This window comes from Crinia signifera, chromosome 8 (assembly GCF_055691185.1).
Source record: "Crinia signifera chromosome 8, ASM5569118v1, whole genome shotgun sequence".
Classification (NCBI taxonomy): Eukaryota; Metazoa; Chordata; class Amphibia; order Anura; family Myobatrachidae; genus Crinia; species Crinia signifera.
In genome coordinates, this window is record NC_139224.1 from 124,046,048 (window position 1) to 124,070,612 (window position 24,565).

Sequence of the window (24,565 nt, forward strand, 5' to 3'; positions counted from 1 at the left end):
GCTCATTGCTAGTAACTTCATGCTCAATGCCAGGGGCTTCATGCTCGATGCCAAGGGGTTTCATGCTTGGGATTGAAATAGCTTGTTGCCAAGGGGGACTGAAATTGCTCGTTGCCAAGGGGGACTGAAATTGCTTGTTGCCAAGGGGGACTGAAATTGCTCGTTGCCAAGGGGGACTAATATTGCTCATTGCCAGTGGGGGTGGGGGGGGGGGACTAAAATTGCTCACTGTTGCAGGCACTGTACGCACTGAGAGATAAAGACAGATTAGGGGCTGAGAGATGGAGGGGAGTGAGAGAGGGAGAGAGAAAAGAGAAGAGAGAGGAGGATAGAGGAGGGAGGGGGTGAAGAGAGAGATGGAGGAGAGAGATGGAGAGAGAGGGGGGCAGGGGTTTGAAATGGATGTGAAAGCATGACAGGCACCACTGACAGGAGGGAAAGGGACAGAGGAAGGAGGGGGATAGAGATGAAGGAGAGAGAAGAGGGAGGGAGTGAGAGGGGGGAGCAAGGGGTTAAATAAAGTTTTGACAGCTTGACAGACAGGTCTCTCCTGCACATGGAGGGAGGAGTACAGCGCCAGGTCTCCTTACAGATAAACAACCTTGTCTGTACTACTGACACTTGGCTGCCTGTGCAGGAGGGACTCTGGAGCAGAGCAGCAACATACTGTAGTAAGAGCAGCCATAGGCTGCCTCCGGCTTTCACAGATCATAAGCAGTGAGGCAGCAGCACCACTCTGTGCCCCCAAGACGCCGGGCAGAGCGGGGACTCGGGAGCGGGTGGGGGAGGGAGCAGGGGGGGAGCAGGCTGCATGGCTCCGGAGCACTTTGATGTGGTGGCGCCTGGAGCTTGTGCTCCGCCGGCTCAGCCCTCCCTACGCCCCTGGTGTGCAGGAGAACTTGCGTGCGGTCTGCACATACAGTATGGCAAAGGCAGAGTGCACAATGGAACACTGTCAGAAAGTACTGTCGGCAGCAGTTATGGTTTTTACCTATGGGCTGCAGGGCTGCAGCCCCCCCAGGTAAAATCCGCCACTTATCCCTGCATAAGTGAACCCAGATGCAGTATGTGAGACTGCACTGGCTTCACTGTGACTGGCAGTTACTTCCTCCGGGACGCCTCTACATGGGCTGCTGTGACGATACTGTGCATGTGCCAGCCCCAGGACCTGGAATATGCCTCTGGGGGATGCTGCAAAAGCAGCCCATAGAGGCTGGGGGCTGGCACATATGCAGTACCAAAGAACTTCTGCGCATGCGTCGACCCCGCAGTGGGGACCGGGACCAACGGCTGGGAAAGGGACCCTGGGACCATGATTGGCAAAGGTAGCAGCGGCGGGGATGAGCACAGTAGTAGCAGAGAGGGGCGGCCCCCTCCTCCGCAGAGATAAGAGCCGCCGTTGGTTGCCAGTGTCAGTGTATGTGCCAGAATGGCAGAGCAAGTACTGCTAGCTACCCATGGATGGCGCTGGGCCGGACGCCAGGATGCCTGTGGCATGACCATTGTTCTGGGAGTTCTCATAAGAATGTCTTAAAGCAAGCCTAGAGAAACACTTAGATGGTAAGTAAGTGTTTCTCAGACACTGGATCATGGCAGTACCCTCTACACTTGCGTCATTGCAGCAGCCGGGTAGTTAACAGTTATGGCAGAGACAGTACAGTTATCACACAGGAGACACTGGGTTACATATTTACATATGGCAGAGTGCACAGTTCCAAGGCAGTCATTTGTGGTGCCATCTTGAAGGGTTCAACAGGCCATCTTCCTGTAGGGAGAGCCAGCGTGGGTGGGGAAGAATCAGTCAATGATGGGGGGGGGGATAATCAGTGAGGGGAGGATCCTACAGGCTTCTGGGTGTCATGCCGGGGCCCTGTGGCCAATGTGCCTCCTGTCCCTCTCCTTTTAAGTGGCTCCTCTTGGGGGGGGGGCGCTGGGTTCACCTGGAGCTGGGACTGGGAAGGGGGTGGGAAATTGGCACTCACAGTCCTCTGGTCACAGTGTCTGCCCGGGGCTTCTAGCAGAGTGGTGTAGGCTAGCAGCCACGGCCAAGGATCCTACTGGCCAGGCCCGGGATGTACCTGGTATCCTCAGGCCAATAGATGAAGTGGTCATGGTCTTGGCCGTGGCACCGCCTGTCCCCAGCCAGAGGTCACCGCTGTGCTTGTCACTGTGCTCCCCCTCCTCTGATTCTCCGACCTCCCCGGCCATGCTCTCATCTTCGGGGGCAAGGTCACAGCGTCTGGCACTCTGTCTCCTTCCTCCGTCCTCCCCCTGCCACGCGCTCATCTCCAGGGCCAAGGATGGGAGCTCCGGGGTCGGGGATGGGAGCTCCGACCTAGGACGGAGCTCACGTGGATGTGACCATCCCCTAACATCCTCTACTAGTGTTATTTGCAAAACATATTTTGTCAATTTGACCACATGGTTTATAACTGTTATCAAACTGTCATCAAACTGTTATCAAGCAATGTAACAAAGCATTTGATGGTGTGCATGAGGCATATTTCGGTACTTGTTTCCTAGCAGGGCGCCACCGATTTAACTTGTATGAAATCGGGTCAAAAGGTGAGCGCAGCGAGCCACCTAGCCCGAAGTGTGGCGAGAGCAGCGAGCCCCGCGAGGGGCCGCGCATTACTTTAGACATATTACGCATCCCCTCGCTGCGCTCGCCATGCTTCGGGCTCGGTGGCTCGCTTCACGCGCCACACTTTATAAAATCAACTCCACGCCAGCGTGGATAGTGGGGGTATGAAAAAGTCGGAGGACGCGTAACGTCGCCCCTCGAGGGCTCGCTGTGCTTGCCATGCTTCGGGTTGACGTTGATCGTGGTGTTGCGTTAACAATGGGGGGGGGGCATTTGACATAATTAACCATCAGGGGGGCATTTAACATTGGGTCCAATGTAAAATCGGGTCTCAGGGACTCTTTTTACATTGGGTAAAATGTAAAAATCGGGTCGGTCGCGTCGTATTGCATCGCATGCCACTATAATGGCATGCGATGCGACCGATTTTCAAAGTGCGTTAAAAACGTCTTTAAAACCCGAAAAGCGGGTCGGTCGGGTCCCATCGGGACCCGATGAACGCCATGCTAGGAAACAAGTACCCATATTTCTATATATTTCACAATTTGAACTGTCTTGGCTCAGTAATTAATTAACTGAATGGTAGGCATATATGAAAGTTGACCCATACTCACCAGTTTTTTTCTTGCTTGAACTTATGTGGGAGTCTGTTCATGCTTTTATAGTTGAATCATAACATTACAAATGTATTGGATCATTATCACAAGGCTTGTGGAGTTAAGCACTAGGGTGCATGACTAATAACAAGGTCTTTTTGTTATTTAAACACTGCTTATTATTTCTTCAGTGCCCAATTATACTGTACAGTAGTTCTATATTCCTTGGGTATTATTCCACTATGTTGATATTATTTCTGTAGCATTAGACCCCTTTGTCTATTAATTTGCCACCTACTGTATACCTACCCTCACTTGTATTTGTCAGTGTTCACCATTGGGGCATTGGCAATAGAATTTTAAAAAAAGGGAGAAAAAGATCCCCAGTGGGTTCGGGGCACCTGTGAGAGTGTGTAAGGGGAACACTTTTTAAAAATTTTCCCAGGGTCACTTTTATTCCCCATCCACCTATAGCAGCAAGGAATTAGTATTATAATTACAATAGCATAGCATCGCAAACACATCTGCAAGAAAAAACACTGCAATTGTGTCAAACTCAGACCCTATGAGGATGGATCCCACCCTTTTAACAGACCCCACCCCTCAACAGACACCGCTGCTTCTTTCTACAAATTTCCCGGGCTGATTTTCCATCCCAATACAGTCTGGTGCCATAATTCATAGTATTGGTACCCAGCTATAAGGATAGGATTCTTCCTTGATCTCCTTGGTCTTGCAACACTGGTGAATGTACAATGCATTCTGCAGACCTGTGTCCTGTAGAGTACCAAAAACTTTTCTGGACAAATGGATCCGGATTTCAGAAGACACATTGGACAATTATTTGGAGGCAGCAATCTTCCCTTTGTGTTATAATTTTCTACTTTATGTATAACTCTAACCATAAGAAATAATGATATTGAACAATTTTCAAAAGAAACATTTCTTTTGGAAAACAGATATGAGATGTTTGTGATATTGGCAGTCTGTGATATTGGAAAGGTTGGCTTCATTTTTGCAGAGTATCATAAATTGTCTGCAGTTTCCTACATTAGATGGTTCAGGCCAATTTTCTCTGGTTTAGTGAATGCTCCAGACAAAACAATTTACAAAAACTTTATATAAAATACAACAACATACCATAAATCACATAACAAACCAAAAAATGTCAACATGGTCTTTATACTAATGGTGCCCACACATGCACCAATCCCGGCGGTGCGATGCTATGCGATGGGGTGCACGCTCCTGCGGCACCTCATCGCACAGTACAAAAAGTATGTGCTGCACATACTTTTTATACTAGCTTTCTATCGCATCGCATGTACATCGCATGCACATCGCATGCACAAGGCATACGATGCGATGTGTGCTAGTTAAGCACAGAACGCACGCCGGGATAGATGCGTCTGTGGGCACCTTAAGCATTTTCTAGTCTTCAATTCTACCATATTTATGGTATTGCACTATACGGTCATTGCATCAATTTTATACCATGTCCTTAAAACTTTCTATTACTTTCTTCAAATTTTGATCTGAATATATATATATATATATATATATATATATATATATATATATATACCACACAATAGTGTCTTCAGCGCCCTGTTTTTGTAATGTCCATACACCATATACAGTAAAATATGCAATAAAACAGTGATAAAATTAAATACACTTCTGGAGTAGTTCTTTTGAAGAAATTTTTCTTTTTATTTTGAAAACGTGATCAAATACCCAACGCGTTTCGCCTCAGTAAGAAGCTTCATCAGGGGTTTGTGATCTTTTTGTTAAGAATGTAACGTTAAACACCCTTCCGAGTCGGGACTTATTAGATAGTAGACGGAACCGGGTTTATCTGTGTAGGCCCAATGGTTTTTTTTACCCAGATGGAACCTTATTTATACATAGACATTATATGAGGTAGTAAATTCCCTTCAGAAGAACATCTTTAAAATGCGGTGGACTTTCTCCTAGAACTTAATAGGTAGCATGTCCAATGTTAAAATCAAATTTCATTAGATCCACAGAGTAATCTGATCCATAGGTTTAGATTTTCAACCATAAGTTTTCAACCATGAATTTCTAAGGTCATAAAACTTTTTTGTGGAAAAAATCCCTTAAGTATGGGACATGTGTGCTCTCCTGAGGATCCAAGTGGCAAGTGGTCACTTGCCACTTGGATCCTCAGGAGAGCACACATGTGTTGATATATATATATATATATATATATATATATATATATATATAAACAAAGGGTGGATAGGGGTATAAGCGACCTTCGTCTGTGGTATCATGTAATTAAATAGAGCTGAATTGGTTTGGCACTCCACAATGATAATGCATTCACCTGCCCTTGCCGAGTTCATGCAGCATATGGGTTTCTTGATGCCTCATAGGGATTAGAGAACATGGTGCAACACTCCAGGAATAGCAAATCTTTTTTTGGAAGTTTTGGGACTAAGAATTGTCCTGCCTTCAGGAAAAATAGTGACAAACAAGGAAAGATTTACTGAGCCATTGGTTTGTCACTACATTTCCTGAAGACAGAACATGCTTAGTTCCAAATCATCCATAAAGATTTGCTATTATTAAATCCTGGAATCTAGTCCCCAATGGGCAACAAGACGCCCATTTGCTATATATATATACTTACTACAGGGTTCATTATCCTACATTATATATTATTGTATGCTAATAGGTGCTGCATATTAGGGAAGGTCAGAATAGTGTTGGGGGTAGGCCGGTTGCTTGCGTTGCCCCCAGGGTAAAAGCTGCAAGCCAGCCCCTGCACCACCGCCACTATCGTATTTGATGCCTGAATCATGATGGTCAGCTGTTTGTCAAATAAATCACATCACATAGTTTGTAAGAATATGGAGTCAAGGTCATTATTCCGCTCAAATGATCAGTAGACCTCCAACCTACACAGGACAATACCACATCTCCTGCAAGGAAGGGAACAGAGATATTAATGTGGCCTCTCTACCCCTTTATTCATCTAAATAATCGCACCACACAAGTGCAGGAACTGCACCTAAAACAAACAGGCACTGTAGGTCCAAATCAACATTTTAGTGCCCATTAAATCCTCCCCTTGGCTTGTGGAAACCATTTTACTTTCCCCACAGAAGCTCCATCCTGGGCTGTACATTTATATACTTTACTATGAAACTTGGCAACTGCCATCACTACAGGGCACTCAAACTGAGGTTTTATCCTTTTGTAAAATACCTTTATTGGAAGATATTATAATGGCCATGGTTCCATATCAGTCTGTGGATAGGTGTAGCGCAAATAAATAAGAATTTATTTTCTCTGATAGAAAATGCCCCCTTAAGTATTGACTAGCCTTCAAAATATAATTTTTTTATTACAGACAATCATTTCCTTTTGCATTTCTGCTAAGTTTAGTGGCTATTCTTTGTTTTGAATTCTTAAACAATGAAAACACCAAGGAAAATACATTGGCACACAAGCCAATTAGCACTGCAAACTAAAGTCCAAAATTTTATTGATGGGGACAATGGTCTGACCCAAGGGCATTGCTAACATAGGTGCAGGAAATGCATTTGCTATGGGGCCCAGAACTGAGATGGGCTTCCCCTCTCTGTCAAAGGGCCTAATTCATGTTTCATTTCAAGTATGAATTTAATGGGGCAATCCGTTTAGTTGATTTTATTCATAGATGTAACGAACTGTTCCTTATAACCAGACCATAATAGAAGTGTGTCATCTTTATAGCGGGTATAGAGCTTTATGAAAGATATCAAATCTGGAGTGATGTATTTGATGTTCAATAAAGGACATGTGTGTATTAGTGAACAAGGGTGTGAAAGGAGAACCCTTTGCATTACAAATTGTTTTTTTTTTTTTGCAATGCAAACAGTCTGGTTTAAAGGTTTGAATTAATAGTAATTTTTTTGTTATTATTCAAAAATGGTCTACCATGAACATTTTTAATATTCTTATTTTAAAGTGGCTCACCATTGGATCTGCTATTAGCATAGGCCAGGCATGTCCAAACTATGGCCCTCCAGCTGTTATCAAACTACAAGTCCCATCATGCCTTGCCACATTTTTGCTGAAACTATGGCAAAGCATGCTGGGATGTGTAGTTTCACAACAGCTGAGGGCCACAGTTTGGACATGCCTGGGGTAGGGCTATTGAGCCTTACTAGACGTTAAAACTGAAAGGGTTAAAAAGAAAAAAATTCTAGTCAAGGTCAACTCCAGTTTAATAAAAGAACTCTGTGTACCAGTATAGTTGCAATCAGTCTAAATTAAATGTTTGGTAGCTAATAGTCGTTCTTTATGTGGAATACTTGTGTATAGGCTAAACAGACCTTATATAAAAGGGGAATGTTCTTTAGTGTCTAGTTGGTTAGTAGAGCAGTTGTGTCCTGGAGATAAGTAGATTGATTTTGCACACAAGGTTGAATAAAAAAAATAAAAAATCTAGCAATGGTTCTGAACAACGAGTCATGGGCCAAGATATTAGGATAGTAAATGGATAGGTAGGAAAAAGCGCCAAGATATTAGGATGTACAGGAAGTTTCTTCTGATGAAGTGTCCTACAAAACACAGTAGGGCGTGGCTTTGGTGATGCTCGCCGCTACTACTCCGGCCTGCTCTTCCGGATTCTGTTCCTGTTCGGGTCCCTGATGGCGTGGACTGTGCGGTCCTAACTGTGCCCCAGATCATTGGTGGAGCTGTTGTGTATGGTATCAACTATATACATACAGATGGAGCCACCCTCGTTCATGCCGAGCGCTCACCAGATTTCACTAGCTGGTGAGCTTTGGCGATGGGTGGGCCAGCGAACGTGGATGCGGGACCACTTGCTTGTTCGTCCCATTGCTGAGAATATAGCACACAAGCATCTCATGCGCATGCCCCATTCTAGCGCATGGCGGCGCGGACAGCGATTGGCGATCATCGCGCCGGGAGCTGCTCTAACGAAAGCGTCTCCATCTGTATATCGTGTGGAATCCAGCCCACAGTGTTGAATATTTTGGTATGAGCAATCTTTGGTTGTTGTTATGTGCCCTGGTTGTGTCCATTAAAAACTTCATGTATGCACTATGGAGCAACCCTCTCGCTCCTTATTTTATATGTATATAAAAATTGCATATTAAATTGTTGAACTGAAAAGATCTGTAATAATTCTAGACTATAAAAGATTCTGTTGTTTCTATATATTATCACTATCGTAACAGACTGTAACTTTGTGCGAAAACACTTAGTACAGTACAATGGTCAAACACCAATATTTGTATTAAAAAAACTGAAAAGCGAGTATCTAAAAAAAACATTTGCATTTGTTTGTAGAATGCATTTTTCTCTGTAATCTTTATATGGTCTTGATTTATCACCTGTCCACTCTGTAACCTTTAAGTTACCTTGAATTCTGACAACACAATTTGTTGAAATATTTTTCTTCACTGATAGATAACAAGATAACTCTTTCCCTTGTTCTGGTTATACGTCGCTGTATCTATATTTCTATAATAAAAAATAGAAAGAGAAATTATTTATTAATAAGAACCATCATGAAATCAGTGTGTTTGTCACAGGAATACATACTCTGTGTTTTTATGGCATAAAAAAATATATATTTTCATTTGAAATGTGACATGCTTTCAAGAAACGGAAAAGGTTTATATGTCACGGTGTGAAGGGAAGTCATTTTAAATTACAAATATGACCTCCTTAAAAATAAAATCCGGTGACATTTGTAGATAGATGCAAAGGGCTCCCATTCCGACTGTTAACTACGAAGTACAATCTGTTGATAAGAAGTCTAAGGACACGCAAGTCACATTAGCTCGTAACTACAGCATAATTAGCTAAAGATAAACTGTTTGTTTTCTCCTGGTTTACCCTTTTTAGTACATTGGGAGTGTTTAACAGAAAATATATTGTCTGGCTAAATTCCCTTAAGGATTCTTTGTTAAAACAAGAAGCAGGGTAAATATTTGCCAGTGCACAGTGATGTTGAGTTAAATATTCAAAGTCTGACATTTTCCTAAACTATTTGTTCTGAAGGATAAATTACTGGGGGAGAATAACATTTACTTCTTCTTTTGCATGGGCTAGAACAAGTTGAAAATAATAACAAAATAATTTATACATTTTTCACTTGCTGGTGTTTTAACCTTTTCCCAAAAATACACCTGGGACATAATTGAAGAAAAGTGTTTTGTTTTTTTGTATTTTTTTCCGAGCGAGATGTATTGCTTCACTAAGATTAAGCTTTAGTTATGCCAATAAAATCAAGGGAATATAGAAACACAAGAAAGTGAATGTGAATCTGTGGCAGTTACCGAGGCAGGAATGAGGCCAAGCAGATGATAAATGTGTACATCTAACGCTTTCCATCAGGTGAGAGGTGACCTGTATACTCCGTACATCTGAGCACCAAGCGTGCTACCATTTTTCACAGCGGCATTTAATAGTGGACATTAAGTTAGCCCTCTCCAAAAAATCTGACCTGCAGTCTACCCCGAGCAGTTCTCCAAACTATAATCAGTTCCTCAGCCTGTAATTCTATCAAATTGCCTGCACCTTTTCCAGCCACTTATTGGCCAATTAAGTCAAGTTTTCACTAAGGGGGTCCATCTGGCTTCGAGTTATCTTAGATGAATTGATTGAAGACGTTCTGCAATCTATGAACCCAGTTTAATGATCTAGGTGATAATACTTGTAATTCTTCTCAGTCAGGGGAATTTGTTGCAGCTGTTGTCTGTAAATCCCCATTCTGATAGAGTGAAGGAAAGAGAAAGCATTAATCTACCCTGAGAGGTTTCAGTAAAACATCTTCCAAATTCATGCATAATAACTATATTTAGCTCATTCCTTGGAATGTACTTCAGTAGCAGGAAATTAAATATTACATTCCTGTTTATACTACTTAGAAAAGTATAACCCTCGTATGTATGTTTTTTTCCCATCTTCTGAAGTGTAAGTGCCTGCACAAATCATAAGTAATGCCGGAATGCAGAGTTTACAAGAGACGCTTGACTAATACCAGTATTACACTGATGCAAATCACACTCAGACATTCTAGAATAAGGACAGAAAGAAAGCATAGTTAATATATAAGTAACTCTGGGATTGGAGATTAGTTAATTTTTCACATTGTGGGCATAGGCAAATGCAGGGGGGTGTCCAGTTGCCTGGAAACCCCCCTCCTCTTGGCAAGTGGCTCAAATGATGACAACAATACCAAAGCTTTAGATTATTATTATTATTATTATTATTATTATTATTAATAAAGCTGGCAGCACATCAGTGACAGTGCAGAGCTGCTGCAAATGCCTAGTGGTAATAGCTTCTTCTACCTCTTATGTGTGTGGATCTGTGTCCTCAATCAGTGCATCAGACCAGAGAGTAGCTACCAGGAAGATGAGACATAAGCCTTACCATGAGATGGAAGAATGTGAGCTTAAAAAGGGCAATACTGGTTCTGTTATGTATGTGTATTTATTTATAATGGTATGTTTCACTTTTTCCTGACCATTTATTTATATTATTTAAATGTTTGATATTGTCCATACTATAAATCATCTATACTATTATATATTAATACTGTATTCCATATAAAGACCAATGTTTTCATTAATGCCCAGAGTCATTACTAGGTTGCTCCAATGTTCCACAGTGGGTGATTTTGGACTGCATTCGAAACACCCCCTAGAGGCATCAGAACAGGAGGGGCAAGGGACCTGTTCCCCCCCCCAATTTTTTTTTTTATGACAGATACACCGCGGTACAGGAGGAGAGATTAGGTCACTCCTCCCCCTTGGTATTCCCAGTGGCCAGCCTTGTCCTCACCTCTAAAGGCCCCCCATAGAAGCGCCATTGTAGAGGATTAGTGGTAAGCAGTCATATGAAAGACCGCACACCACATCCCCTTTTGCTGCAATGTACATTGAGTGCACGGCCCCTCTTGCTCCTGGGTGCCTTTCACATACCCTCCAACATCTGAAGGGCAAAAATTAGTGCACATCCAGACAGGGGGCGTGGTCAGTGGTAAAGTGGGTGTGGTAACTGGTAAGGGGGGCATGGCCACCCCTTTCCGAATGTGTACTCAGCATTTAAAATAAAATAAAAAGTGTAGCCAACCTTCCTTTCTGCATTGCTTCATGGTCTCTGCCTCCGCTCACCAGGCTGCAGGTGCTCATCGGATCCCCGTCATGCTGGCCACTGCATCCCACGGTGTGCAAAGCACTTCCCCTGAGTGTGCCGGGTCCGCGGTGCTGGAGTGTGACGTCATGACGCGTCACATGCTGGCGCAGGACCCGCAATGTACCCTTGGGAACTGGTGCTTGGCCAGGGGAGAGCACAACAGGACTGATAGATGAGCCCGGAGCCAGGAAGAGTTGGCCAAATACAGGGGATAGTGCACCAATGGTCCACAGCTGAGCCCGGAGCCAGGAGGAGTCGGGACAAATGCCAAAAATCGGTACAGTCGGTGCGGTCTTTATTTGCCAGTACAGACTGTTAAAAAATGTACTGTACCGGCAAATTAGGTACAGTTGGAGGGTATGCTTTCACAGCCAGGAGGTGAGGGCAGACCTCAGGAGCAGCAGCTGCAGCAGTAGCACACAGCTGGTGTTCAGCCTAGATAGGCTGGAAGTGTGTTTACTTTCACTTTCTGCCTGATGGGGCTGAGCACTGAGGAGAGCGAAGGAGGAAGCAAGCAGAGTGCACAGAGCTGCAGGACTCTGCCCCTTGGGACTCTGACTCTTCATTGAAAGTATAGGAAAGTGGGCATGGACATGCCCCCTTTACCCATGGTCACAACCCTTTCTGAGTTTATGCCCTTCAGATGTTGGGGGGTATGCAAAGGTAAGATATGAATGGTGGATAATTATACTGCTATGGGGGTATGGAGGAAAGGAGCTCATGACAATGCTATGGGGGAGGGGACAACCTAGTACCATGATGGCTAACCTATGACACACATGTCACTCATGACATGCCAAGTCACTTTGACTGACACGCATCTGACCAACCGGTGTGCGGAGAGTGAAAATCCGGAAGTGCGCAAGGAAAGCAACTAAGCCAGCACACATGCTGCACCGCCAACTGGAAGGGGATAGAGGGGGTCGTCACCTGTCTGCTGGAAGAAGAAGATCTAGCCTTCCAAGAGGAGACGCTGATGGCTGGGTCATGGGAGACGGAGTGGTAGTGGCCTGGGAGCTGGGACTGCCCTGGTGAACATACAGCGCTGGCAATGGGGTCTGCATAGAGCTCTGCTGGCTCAAATGTTTGTCTTCCAGTCCCCGCTGCAGCAGTCGCTGCCCGCCCCTCTCTGCACGCTGCCACTCACTGTGTCCTCGACCCTGCCCGCTCAGTAATGCTGAACCCCTCCACTGTGTAAGGGGAGTTGGGGGAGTGGTGGCAGCCATAAAGGATCTTCAGTAGAAGACAGTGAGCAGTGCACCATTCCCCCTACCCCACTGAGTATATATTGTTTGTACCTGTATTATATGTTCTGAAAGGGACAGGGGGACAGAAAGGACAAGGTGTGATGTGAACAGTGTGGGGCTGTTATGATGGGGGGGCAGTGTGGGGCTGTTGTGATGGGGGGACAGTGAGGGGCTGTTGTGATGGAGGGACAGTGAGGGGCTGTTGTAATGGACACTGTGGGGCTGGTGTGATGGGGACAATACAGTGTAGGGCTGGTGTGATGGGGGACAATGTGGGGCTGATGTGAGGGGGGACAGCGTGGGGCCTTTATTATGGCTGATCTTTATTATGGCTGCAAATATCACCAAATTATTGATATTTCTTGAATTGACACGCGATTTGAGGAAGGCTACACCTTTTTTCGATTTTCGACACACCAAGCTGAAAAGGTTAGCCATCACTGACCTAGGAGGAGAGGAGTAAAGGTAGCAAATGGGGGGTAGAAGGCTACAAAGATAGGGGACAGGCAAGAGGCTACAAAGAGAGGGGGCAGGAAGCTGCAAAGATGGGTGTGAAGGATGCAGCAAAGAGAAGGCGGCAGGAAAGATGGGGAGACAGGAGGCAGCAAAGACAGAAGGCTACTAAGAAGAGGGCTTTAGTCTCAAAGAGAAAAGGGCAGACAGCTATAAAGATTGTGGGGATTGGAGGTAGTAAGTAGGGGGATCAGAGGCTGGAAAGATGGGGGGTCAGGAAGCTTAAGTGAGGCAGTAAACGAAAGTGAGATGGGGTAGGAGGTGACACAGTGAGCAGGAAGCTGGGGGCACAATGCTTGAGTGACAAAGGGAGCATGTAGCTGGATAGAGACGAGGATGGGTGGGACCCGGAGCAGGATGATGGAGGGATACAAGTGCTGGGGGCTAGAGGGTATACGGGACACAGGTCTGTGGTACAGATAGAGCGCCTCTCAGCCAGTGCTGGGAATTGCCAGATTCCCTTAGCTGGTGATCGTAGCTCCATCTGACGGGTACAGGCGTGTCCCCATCAACATGGTGGCGGGGAGCACTTTCCCTGCCAGTCTCCACTGCAGGGAGATGGGCAGGGTTAGGGGGAGCTGGGGACAGCTGCTGGGGGCATTGGGGGAGCTGCAGAGGGCGGCAGAGGGCACCATCAGAATGGGGTGCATAAGCGTCTTGTGCAAACGTGCCCTCTTCTGGTGGATGACGGCTGGTAGTTGGTGATTCGATCGCCAGGAGCAGCTCTAATGAGAGCTGCTCCATCTGTATGATGATTACATATTTCTACACAAACAGGCATCTTCCAGACTATGGGATTTCCTACAACTGAAGACCATCATATAAGTAATGTGTATTTTTATTTGCTACACACTCTTTGGGTGAGATTTAATAGGATGAGAGTTTCAGAAAGTGATAGATTTGGTGAGAAATCTCCAGTTTTTTAAAGTGGCAATCATTTACACTGCTAAACCAGTTTGATTTTGCCGTGTAAATGATTGCCGCTTTAAAAAAACTGGAGATTTCTCACCAAATCTCTCACTTTCTGAAACTCTCATCATATTAAATCTCACCCTTTGTGCCAAATATATTAGCATTGTACAGTATATAGAACGTGTGCTGAGGTTTTGGAATTGCAGAGAGAGAGAGCTGCAACACAAAATATGTGGAAAACAAATTCCACCTATGCAGCTCATTTGTTCAGCTCTCACTCTACATTTCCAAACCACTAACACATGTACGATGTCCAATTCTGTTTGGAGCAGGTACTATGCAACAGTCCAGTCACAGTGTTCCCCCCTCATTAAGCCAAGTTCCTCCTTCAACTCCTATCTTATTGCCACTTCCCATCGAGCTCAGTGTCTCCTTTTTATCACATTAACCTCCCCTATCTCAATGTCTCTAACTCTGCCTTCCCATTGTCTCCCCCCTTCCCTCCCCCAACCACTCCACTACCCCATCTAACTGCCCCTCAGCAAGAACTCCCAGCTAGTCCAGTCAAAGTTTCCCCCTCCCACCACCATTTCCCTGCCCCCTTTTCATCCAGCCTAGTGCCCTTCTATATTTCACTCACTGTCTCTCATCATCCTCTGCTTATCTCTGTCACCCACTGCCTCTCCCCATCACCTCCTCCTTGTCACTTACTGACTCTCGCCTTCACCGCCCCCTGGGACTGCCTGTCCTGTGTGTAATTGGCATGTAGTATTTCCAAAGGGAATTCACTGCCCATCACAGGAGTCTATCATATTAACCCCCGAAAAGTGCGAGTTTCCATTCGGGTGCTGTTTTAATGCTGAAAACGGCACCTGAATTAACCCTAACTCGCATCCTTCGCAGGACAGAATTCAGTGAAAATTGCTTGTACCCCTACACCCATTCGGGTGTAATAGGATCGACCACACAGTGTCATGTACTGCAATTGGGTCACTAAGCCAGTAAAGGGGGGGGGGGGGTACACCACTGGAAGCAAAAACAAAATATTGCATTACGATGTAAAGGGTAAATTATACCTGCACAAATGTATTAGGACACTGACACAATCTTCTACATTTTGGCTCTGCCACATTTGATTTGAAATTACATGAATATGCAATTGATAAGAAAATTTTCCACTTTAATTCTAGGGGTAGGACAAAAATATTGTATGAAACATTCAGGAATAGCAACAATTTGTACAGTATACACATACTTCCCCTGTTTTCATGGGCTCATACTGTATGTAATTAGACAAATAAACATAAGTATAAATAACATTTTGTTGAGAATCTTTTGTAGGCGATGACCGCTTGAAGTCTACAACCCATGGACATCACTAATTGCTGGATTTTCTCCTTTTTATGGTTTGCCAGGTCTTTCCTGCCAAAGTCTTTAGAGGTAATTTGTTTGTGGGTCTTTCAGCCCTTATCATTGTCTTCAGCAAGTGAAATGCATGCTTGGAACATTTGAAATCGGGTGAATGACTCCCGATCAATACAGAAGATTACACTACTTTACTCAAAAAACTCGTGGGTTGTCCCAGTATGTTTTGGGCCAAGGTCCATCTTTACCGTGAAACTCCGTCCAAGCAACTTTGCAGAGTTTGACAGAATCTAAGCAGTTTATCTCTACACACCTTTGAATTCATCCAACGGCTTCTGTCTTCTGTCACATCATCGATAAACATTAGTGACCCAGTGCTATTGGAAGCCATGCAGGAACATGCCATCAGATCTATAAATAAGCAATGATGACAATATTATAACTCTATACAATTGGAAGATTTAAAAAAATAAGATTTTACTACAAAAAAAAAAAAAAAACACCAGAAAGCAGCTTATTCAGAAAAGTTCCAATAAATGTGGTCTTGGTTAGGCACTCACTCAGTTGCTTAACCCCTTGAATTCCAGGGAAATTTGTCAATATAGGTGTGAAAATTGGCAAGCAAACCTTTTTATTAACCTTTTAAGTGCCATTGTTGCTTCGAGAGATCCTCAAAATGTCCGTTAAAAAATGCCAGCGTCACTTACAGCGACTGTTCTTTTTTTTTTGGGTGCAATATTTAACTAAACTTCAATTAATCCATCCCTCGCATGCAGTCGAAGGGGAGAGAATTCATTTCGTGGTCGCCGACTATCGAATGATTTCTCTCCCCTTCGATAAAAAAAGTCAGTCAGAACTGACTTTTATTTCCATGGGAGAACGCCGAAGTCAGCGATGGTGCTGATGTCATGTCATCCGCCCACCCTGAGAAGTCATTGGCTCGGGGGAACGCCCAGCATTTTCATGGGGACACCCTTAAAAACTGGGCATTCCCATGATGCTGCCCCCTGCATGATCCCCTCCCCTGCCCGTGCAAACACCACGGGAAGTGTTATACTCACCAAAGGTGTTCGCACAAGGGGTCTGCACATGCCTAAATACTGTATGCACATGCACAGATCCCCCACCATCAAAACGGGGCCAAATCGTCCCCTTCTGATCCATAATGAATTCGGCCCATGGTCTCTTGTCAGGGTTGTCATATGCCCTTATGACACCTGGTGCTGCACTCTATCTATCCACCTTCCATAGTGCACCTTGGAAGGAGTATGACCTCACAGTCAGTACCCTTGTTTTTTTGCTACTAAGGGAGTCTGAGAGGTGCAGGCTACTTCCAGGGAATGCTGTGGCTGAAGTGCTGGCTACTACACATTGACAGGAGCCATGTGCTGCACATAATGTTATAGTGCAGCACCCGGCTTCACCCCTTGGGAGTACTCAACTGTTGATTTGGCCACTCCTAAGGTTCCTGCTATCTCTCTGATGGAATGTTTTTGTCTTCCAGCCCTTGGTGGCCTCTTTCACTTGCATTGAGAGTTTTTTAACTAAATATTGGGGGTTCACATCAAAAGCTTCCAAATGCAAATACCATACTTGGAAACAACTCCAAATCATGTCCTGCTTAATTGATGAAGAAATACCAAAATAATTCCTCTATGAAACAGCATTTCGGTTAATTATCCAATTACATAGAAACATAGAATTTGACAGCAGATAAGAACTTTTGGTCCATTTAAAAATAAGGGACTACATATTAAACAACTTTAATTTTATACCCTTCCTCTAATTTTGGATGTAAATACTCACAAAGTAAAGCTGTTAGTCTGCACTTTAAAACCATAATTTACTATATACAGTAACTGTACTTTTTAAAGATGGTTTGGAGAACAAAAAAAAATACTGAAAATTGTCTCAGCATCCAAATACAGTATATATGGACTTACCTGTGCATAACTATTTGTCTATCTATCTATTTATCTATTTATCTATCTATCTATCTATCTATCTATCTATCTATCTATCTATCTATCTCTATATACCCATACAGGCTCTGCCCATGCCACCTCTTCCCTATCTGGAGAACACGGAGTAGTAGGGTCTGAGCACTCAGACCATACTGTACATGCGCAGATCATTTTTCCAGCAATTCTCATCACTAGAACGCTCAGACTCTATTACACATGCACAGATCACAGGAAAAATGGCATGGCGGCCAATTTTCCAGTGATTTCTGTAGCTTTGCTGCCTCCATCACTGAATTCCGGATGGTACTGTAAGTATTTCAAAGATGGGGTTAGATGAATGTGCGGTTTGGGCCTCCCTGGGACACAGGGGCCCATGTGAAAGGTGCACACTGCACCCATTATAAATATGCCACTGTATCTATACACAGTGTACATCTGCTGTATTATCTGTTTTTAGATAGCAGAAGAGTAATCAAAGGAATATTTGCTGTAATCAGATTTTGTCTGTGGATTTGATTGTTCTCGTACCTCCCCACAACCTCACCACACAGAAATCTGGAGTGACTGTCATTTGTTTCTGATCTACACATTGGCTGTACATTTCATGAGATGTGGATTTACAAATGCATTCCACAGATTGCAAAACAAAAGAGAACTTGCAGATTGGATCACCTGAACTTTGCACCTGTGTGAAGTAACGTGTCGCTAAATTTGATTTGCATGAAATTTCACTGTCTTCTCAGACCTTCCATTTCTTCATTACGATTACATACACAGAAGTGTACGTTAGGGTCTTTCACTCATCACTGACGCTGGCAGTCTGGAAGTACCTCATGTGGTGAAACTGTAACTGATTTGACTGTTCTGTAACATGCCAGTGCAGGAACGGCTTACACATGAAAGATGGGACAGATACACATGACAGCTCTATGCCAAAATCCTGAAATGGACATTTTGTAGCAGAGAGGAGAAAAACACTTTAACATTGAAGCGAATGGCATAAGCCAAACGTAAAATAATAATAAAAAGTCTAGACATTTTGATATCGACAGTCACAATTGTATGTCTATAAAATAGAACATGTTTAATTAGATATAGAAATATCAAAGCCTTGCACAACATTTCTACCATAAAAATTTAAAAATCTTAAGTAAATTCTTGCCAGACAGACATAGGGGCCAATATAAGGAACTGTCAAACATCATTTTTAATGCAAGGAAGGACTCTAGGACATGTGGGCACTAGTTTAGATTAGAAGAGAAAAAATGTTGTTCCCTTAGAAGGTAACATTTTTTCATGGTCAGGGCAGCTAAACTATGGAACTCTCTTCCTGGTGAGGTGGTGTCAGCTGACACAAAAAATACATATAAAATAAGGTTAGACAAACATTTATTGGTTAAAAACATCCAGGGGTACAAATAAGAATCATAATCTGTCTTTTAAAATATCAGAATACACTCCATATAACAAGGGATTATCTAATAAAACCTAGATTGAAATTGATTGATGCAAGTCTTTATTTAGCCTTATCTACTATGTAACTATGTAAGTTAAGAAGCGCCAGAACCACCCACATCATCTCCTTATCTGAGGAACCCCCTTGAATGACTACTGCTGTTTTTGTCTTCAAGCGTATATCATCAAGCTCAAGTAATCTTCTTGCAGGAGTGAAAAACTAGTCTAGCATTGGTTTTGAATATACTTTGACCATAATTGATTTTATTTGGTCATGGACCACCAACCCATTATCAAGTGTTTTTTTGCAAACCAAGTACTACGGCTCCCAACCTGAGAATGACTGAACTTATGGGAAGAATATGTTTTATCATAGATACATTGATTTATATAATATTGTAATCCACTTGTCTCCAAATTGTAAATACAATTTGCTCAAGCAGCAGTCACAATATTTAGAAAGATCTCATTTCAGCTATTAAAATGTATTTAAGACAGATGAAAGGATAAAATAATTTGGTTCTCAGCATAACTGGCTGAGTTATTATCAACATGATACTATGGAACTGGGAATTCACATGGGTAAATTAAAAAGATGGATATTTTTTGTAAATGTTTAAATATTTCTCTTCAAATATGTAAATTTTTTCTAACTCCAATTATTTCAAATTGCAATGGAGTACTTATTTTTTTTATTTTTGCTAATGCCTCATAAGCTTTGTCCTCTTTAGTCTACTCCCACTGCAGCCCAAAACACATATCAATGCTCTTCCCCTTTCATATCTTCTCATTTGTTCTTGTTAATTACTTGTGTGCCCCAAGCATTTTTAATGCTCATGTAGAGAGCTCTCGGCACCTTATACTTACTGTCTTGGTGACTGACATTTTCCATGCTTTTGCCCACAGCATATTCTAGTTTTTTTTTCTCTTTATGTCCTATTGAGTTTGTTGTAACATAAGCGTCTGCTAAAGAAGAATTTGCAGTCCATTTAATTTGGGTGTATTCAACATTTTACAAAGATAATGACTTGCTTTTATATATTCAGAATATAGGTATTAAAAATGGTTTTTAAAAGTGTAATTATACTTGAAATTGTACTTACAATATTTTCATGGATAAAGATGAGGATTATTATTATTATTATTATTATTATTATTATTAGTACAGGTTGAGTATCCCTTAACCACATATCCAAAAAACTAAATATTTCAAAAACAGTGGTTTTTCAGAATATTTAATCCCCCCCCTGACCCTTTTTTTCATACTTACCATGTCCCCCGGTGTCCACGGCGGGCTTCAGGATCCTCTTCAGTGGCATCTCCAGTCCCAGGGGTGCATTGTGCGAGTGCACCAGTGACGTCACCGGCGCGCTCTCACACTCATGCAATGCACCTCTGGGACCACTGAAGAGGTTCCTAAAGGTCGCCGTGGACACTGGGGGACACCGGGGGACCATTGGGGCACCACCAGGGGACCAGGTAAGTATATAAAAAAAAAATATTCCAAACACCAGAAAAATCCATTATCCAAAATGCTCATGGTCCCAAGCATTTCGCATAAGGGATACTCAACCTGTTTTGTGGTTACTCACATTTCTGTGCTGCTATCTGTGGTGTTGTATAGCTGGTATAAGGAAAAACGCTAGGCTTTTACTCAAAACCTCCCCAACTGAAGTCATTCACCAACTTGGAGTTGCTGTGTACCTTATCTGTTACCTGGCAATGTAAAGGTTAACAACATATGTAACTGTGATATAAAAATGTTTGGTACTTATGTATTATCTGGGCTCCCATGTTAAATGCACCCCATGTTTTCATACCCCTACTATCCAATTACGCATGGAGTTGATTTTATATAGTGTGGCGAGCGCAGCGAGCCACCGTGCCCGAAGCGTGGCGAGGGGAAGCGGTCTCATAAGAAAAATGGGAGCCCAGATATTACATAAGTACCAAATGTTTTATAATAACTTATATGGGTGGGATGTAACCCACCACTCTTCACAAGAATAACAGCGTTTACTAATGCCGTATGCTTAAAGAATGTCCCAAAGGACAGCTCTTGCTGTAAGAAATCTCCTTTTGTTGATAAGACTTTTTGACCAGGGTTTATGACTCTTATGAATATTATCAGTGTATACATCTAGAAGACCCAAATACTGTAATAGCACAATGCCATCTGAAGACGGAATCTGGCACATGGTGCATTTGCAATATGCAGCCAAGCCTCGGAAAACTATATATTTTTTTTTTTTTTTGAGGTTTGGCTGCATTTTCCAGGTTTATGCATCCAACCAAATATGCTACAAATTTCAGTAATTTGCGGCTTCATTATATAGTAAATGGCAAAATTATTCAAGCTGAAGGCTGATGTGTATGATGTAGTGAAAAAGCAGCAACTAATTATTATGCTAAGATGTACTACACTTTCTCCGTTTTTTATTCCCACCCCCTCTGTATTTTTGGCTGGGGAATTAGGAGGTTATTGTAGAAGGAGTCCTAACTCTGGTCCTGATTCAGATATGTACTCAGTGGTTTATGTACAAATGAGATGGTGGGTGTAATGTGCGCATATAAATGACCATGGGCAGATTCAGGGGGGGGGGGCACATGCCCGGGTGCCCCCCTCCTGAATCTGCCCATAGTCCTTTATATGCGTTTTAGAGCTGAGGACCGGGGATTTCCAATGAGCCCAGCCCCGTGTCGCTATCCCCCCGGGCACCGGAGATATTGCCAGACAAAGCTACAACATTTTCCCCATAGGATAACATGGGACCGGATAATTCTGACCCCCACCCGGTTATGACGGCTGCTATTTCACCCCGCGGCATTACAGAAACTCGTTCGAACCCAAATCGCTGGGCCTTCAATTTGATATCAGGCAGGTCCATATGGGCCAATTGGTTCCGGAGATCTTGTGGGTAAGTTTTTTATTTCTGAAATGTAATTTCATAGCTGTTCATGTTCTTTGAGGGCAGATTACTCTGGCAGATTTTGGTCCCAGTTTCATGGGACCAAAATCATTTGAAGCCCACTTAAAAGTTCTTCAATATGATTTACTCATGTAAATGGGTCAGTTGGTTCCAAAGATATAGCCGGTTAAACAAGATAGCCGGTTAAAGGGAGGGGGGGGGCTTGTTTTCTCTCCTCCTCACACCAGAAAATGCAGTTACTAGGCTGGTGTAAAAGGGGCCAAACCGGAAATGTCCCTGCATGATCCTGGGACAATATTCCCTGGTAAATCCCTGCATTTTCTGGTGTGAAAGGGGTAGTATTTCAAATAGCCGGGACCTGCAGTGCTCTGAATACAGCCGGGTAGCCCCCGCTCTCTGTCTGGCTGTCAATGGCTGTCACTTCTGCCTGGCGGTGGCTGTCCCCCAGTTACCGCAAGCATGTATTACCCTTGGCAATGAGCATGTAATCCCACATGCCAATGAGCATGGAACCCCTGGCAATGAGCATGGAACCCTTGGCAATGAGCATGTAGGTAAGCAGCACTTATGTAGCATAATTTTTAATAGGCATTATGGTGTTTGGCATAATACATAATGGACATTATGCTGTGTGGCTTAACATTTAATGGGCATTATGGTGTAAATTTTTAATGCGCGCTTTTGGTGCGCAATGTCCCTGTTTATGAAGCATATTGTGAATTTTGATTTAATCTCTGTGGCATTATGTGAATTTTGGCTGTATTCGTGTGACATTATGTGAATTTTGGCACAATCCATGTAACATTATATGAATTTTGTCTGTATTCGTGTGGCATTATGTGAATTTTGGCACAATCCATGTAACATTATATGAATTTTGGCTGTATTCGTGTGGCATTATGTGAATTTTGGCACAATCCATGTAACATTATATGAATTTTGGCCCAATACTGTACGTGTGGCATTATGTGAACTTTGGCTCAATCCACGTGGCATTATATGAATTTTGGCACAATCCATGTGGCATTATGTGAATTTTGGCTCATTCCATTTGGTATCATGTGCAAGGGGAAGAATAATGGGGTCTAGTATTTTGTTGCATAATGTGTAGAAGTTGTATATGGTGTGGTACACTACACTCAGGGACACACACCCTTTTCCGGAGCGCGCCTTCGACGCGCGCACAACTACATCCTTCAATTTTGTCGCCAAGGTGGGCCTGTGTACTTTAAATGCCAGGGCCTATTTTTAATCCCATTCCCGCCCTCTCTCTGTTCTCCTCTCTCTCGCCGCTCCCTTAGCATGTACACTGGCACCACTAACACCCTCCCCCTCCCAAACCCTCTCCTATCATGGTGCCCCCCTGTCATTTTCTCCTGGATCTGCCCGTGTAAAGGACACATGCAGAGCATGTGCAGAATAAGTCATTTGATCATGGTGAAAGTACCCGACTAACACAGCCTGATTGACAGGCTGCAGCCATATGGGGACAGGAAAGTGGAGGCACTAGGCAATTAAAAAAAAAATGGGAACGTGTCACCCCCATTTTCTGTGAGTGCCAAAGCCAGAGTCTGTGTCTTCTGACAAAAGTGATACTATAATTCTCAGTATGCAGGAGTACGCTACAGTGCTTTCCACAGACAGTAATTGTTACTTTGATACATTCAGTGGTTCCCAGAATTTCTTGAATCATGTTGCTATAGAGTATCAGCATTGGTAATCTAAGAATTTCTTTATATCGATTTGAAATTTAGAGATTTGTTTCAAACATTCATTTTCCTAGACATTAAGTGGCCAAACTGAAATTCTCTAAGCTTAATAATTTTTGATGCCCTTAACCATAGTCATTACCCTAATAAAGTGTCAGTATGAAAAAATATATTTTGATATTTTCATAATAGTCCAAATTAGGACCTTACTACTGTTAAATCATTTTAATTTTAGGGTTCAACCGGTGTAGAGTGAATTTGTGCGAGGTCAGTTCTATAACCACAAAAACTCATCCGTATCTCATGGACAATTTTGGTGTTTCCTTTGGAACATATATTCTATTCAGTATGTAATGTTATTGCCCTGGGCTATCCTATTGACCCAAAAAGCCCCGACTTTGCCTGCCTCATAAAGCATCGTTTTTTAATGTTACACCTACAATAATTGGATTCTTAATTAAAAAAATATATGTGAAACATGAGGGATAATTGTAAAAAAAATAACATTTTCGCTGATAATTGGATACCCAGTGTTTCTCAAGAGTGTTTCTCTCTTTTTCTTTTGTGTTTATAAACAAAATGCTCCATAGGGAGGAACTGCTTCATGTGTCATTCATTTCCTGTGAGCAATGTGATTGGCTGTCATTGGTATAAATATTTATCTTCAATATAAACTCCAATAGACTGCCTTGAGAACCAACCCTTCATTGTCTATGGTGTTCTATGTGCAGGGTCAAGTCCTTCCCATATGGCTGTTTGCCCTTGGTTTGTATAATCAAAACTCTGAGTGTTACCCATTTTCATCTATCATCTGATTGGACACGAGTCCAGATATCCTATAAAGTTTTTTAAATAGGTTTATTTTGTCTTCAATGCTTTTATCTTTATATTAATTTGAAAGTTTTAATTGTTTTGGTTTACTTTAATTTTGGGGGGACTAATTTTGGCAAGATAAATATTGGTGCCCCCAAAATCAGTGAGGTGCCTGTCTCCAGTAATACAGGTCATTGGTTCGAATACAGGGTGTGAAACTTGCAAAAAAGATGTTAGGAGGAGGAGTCAGCTACATAAATTATATCGACTGCTTTCAATAATCCCAC

General features: G+C 42.9%; 1 long non-coding RNA gene across 10 annotated transcripts in view; it reads right to left on the reverse strand.

The window, feature by feature from the left end:
- Nucleotides 1-5,444: 5,444 nt before the first annotated feature.
- LOC146026446 (uncharacterized) overlaps nucleotides 5,445-24,565 on the reverse strand; it is a 94,283-nt gene continuing 75,162 nt past the window's right edge. For 6 of the 10 annotated variants that reach the window (XR_014454456.1, XR_014454453.1, XR_014454455.1 and 3 more), the window contains 2 exons: nucleotides 15,721-15,818; nucleotides 5,445-8,685 (listed from right to left, as the gene is read on the reverse strand). This is a non-coding gene — a long non-coding RNA (uncharacterized LOC146026446). The other 4 variants (XR_014454458.1, XR_014454450.1, XR_014454459.1 and 1 more) reach the window with 4 other exon arrangements.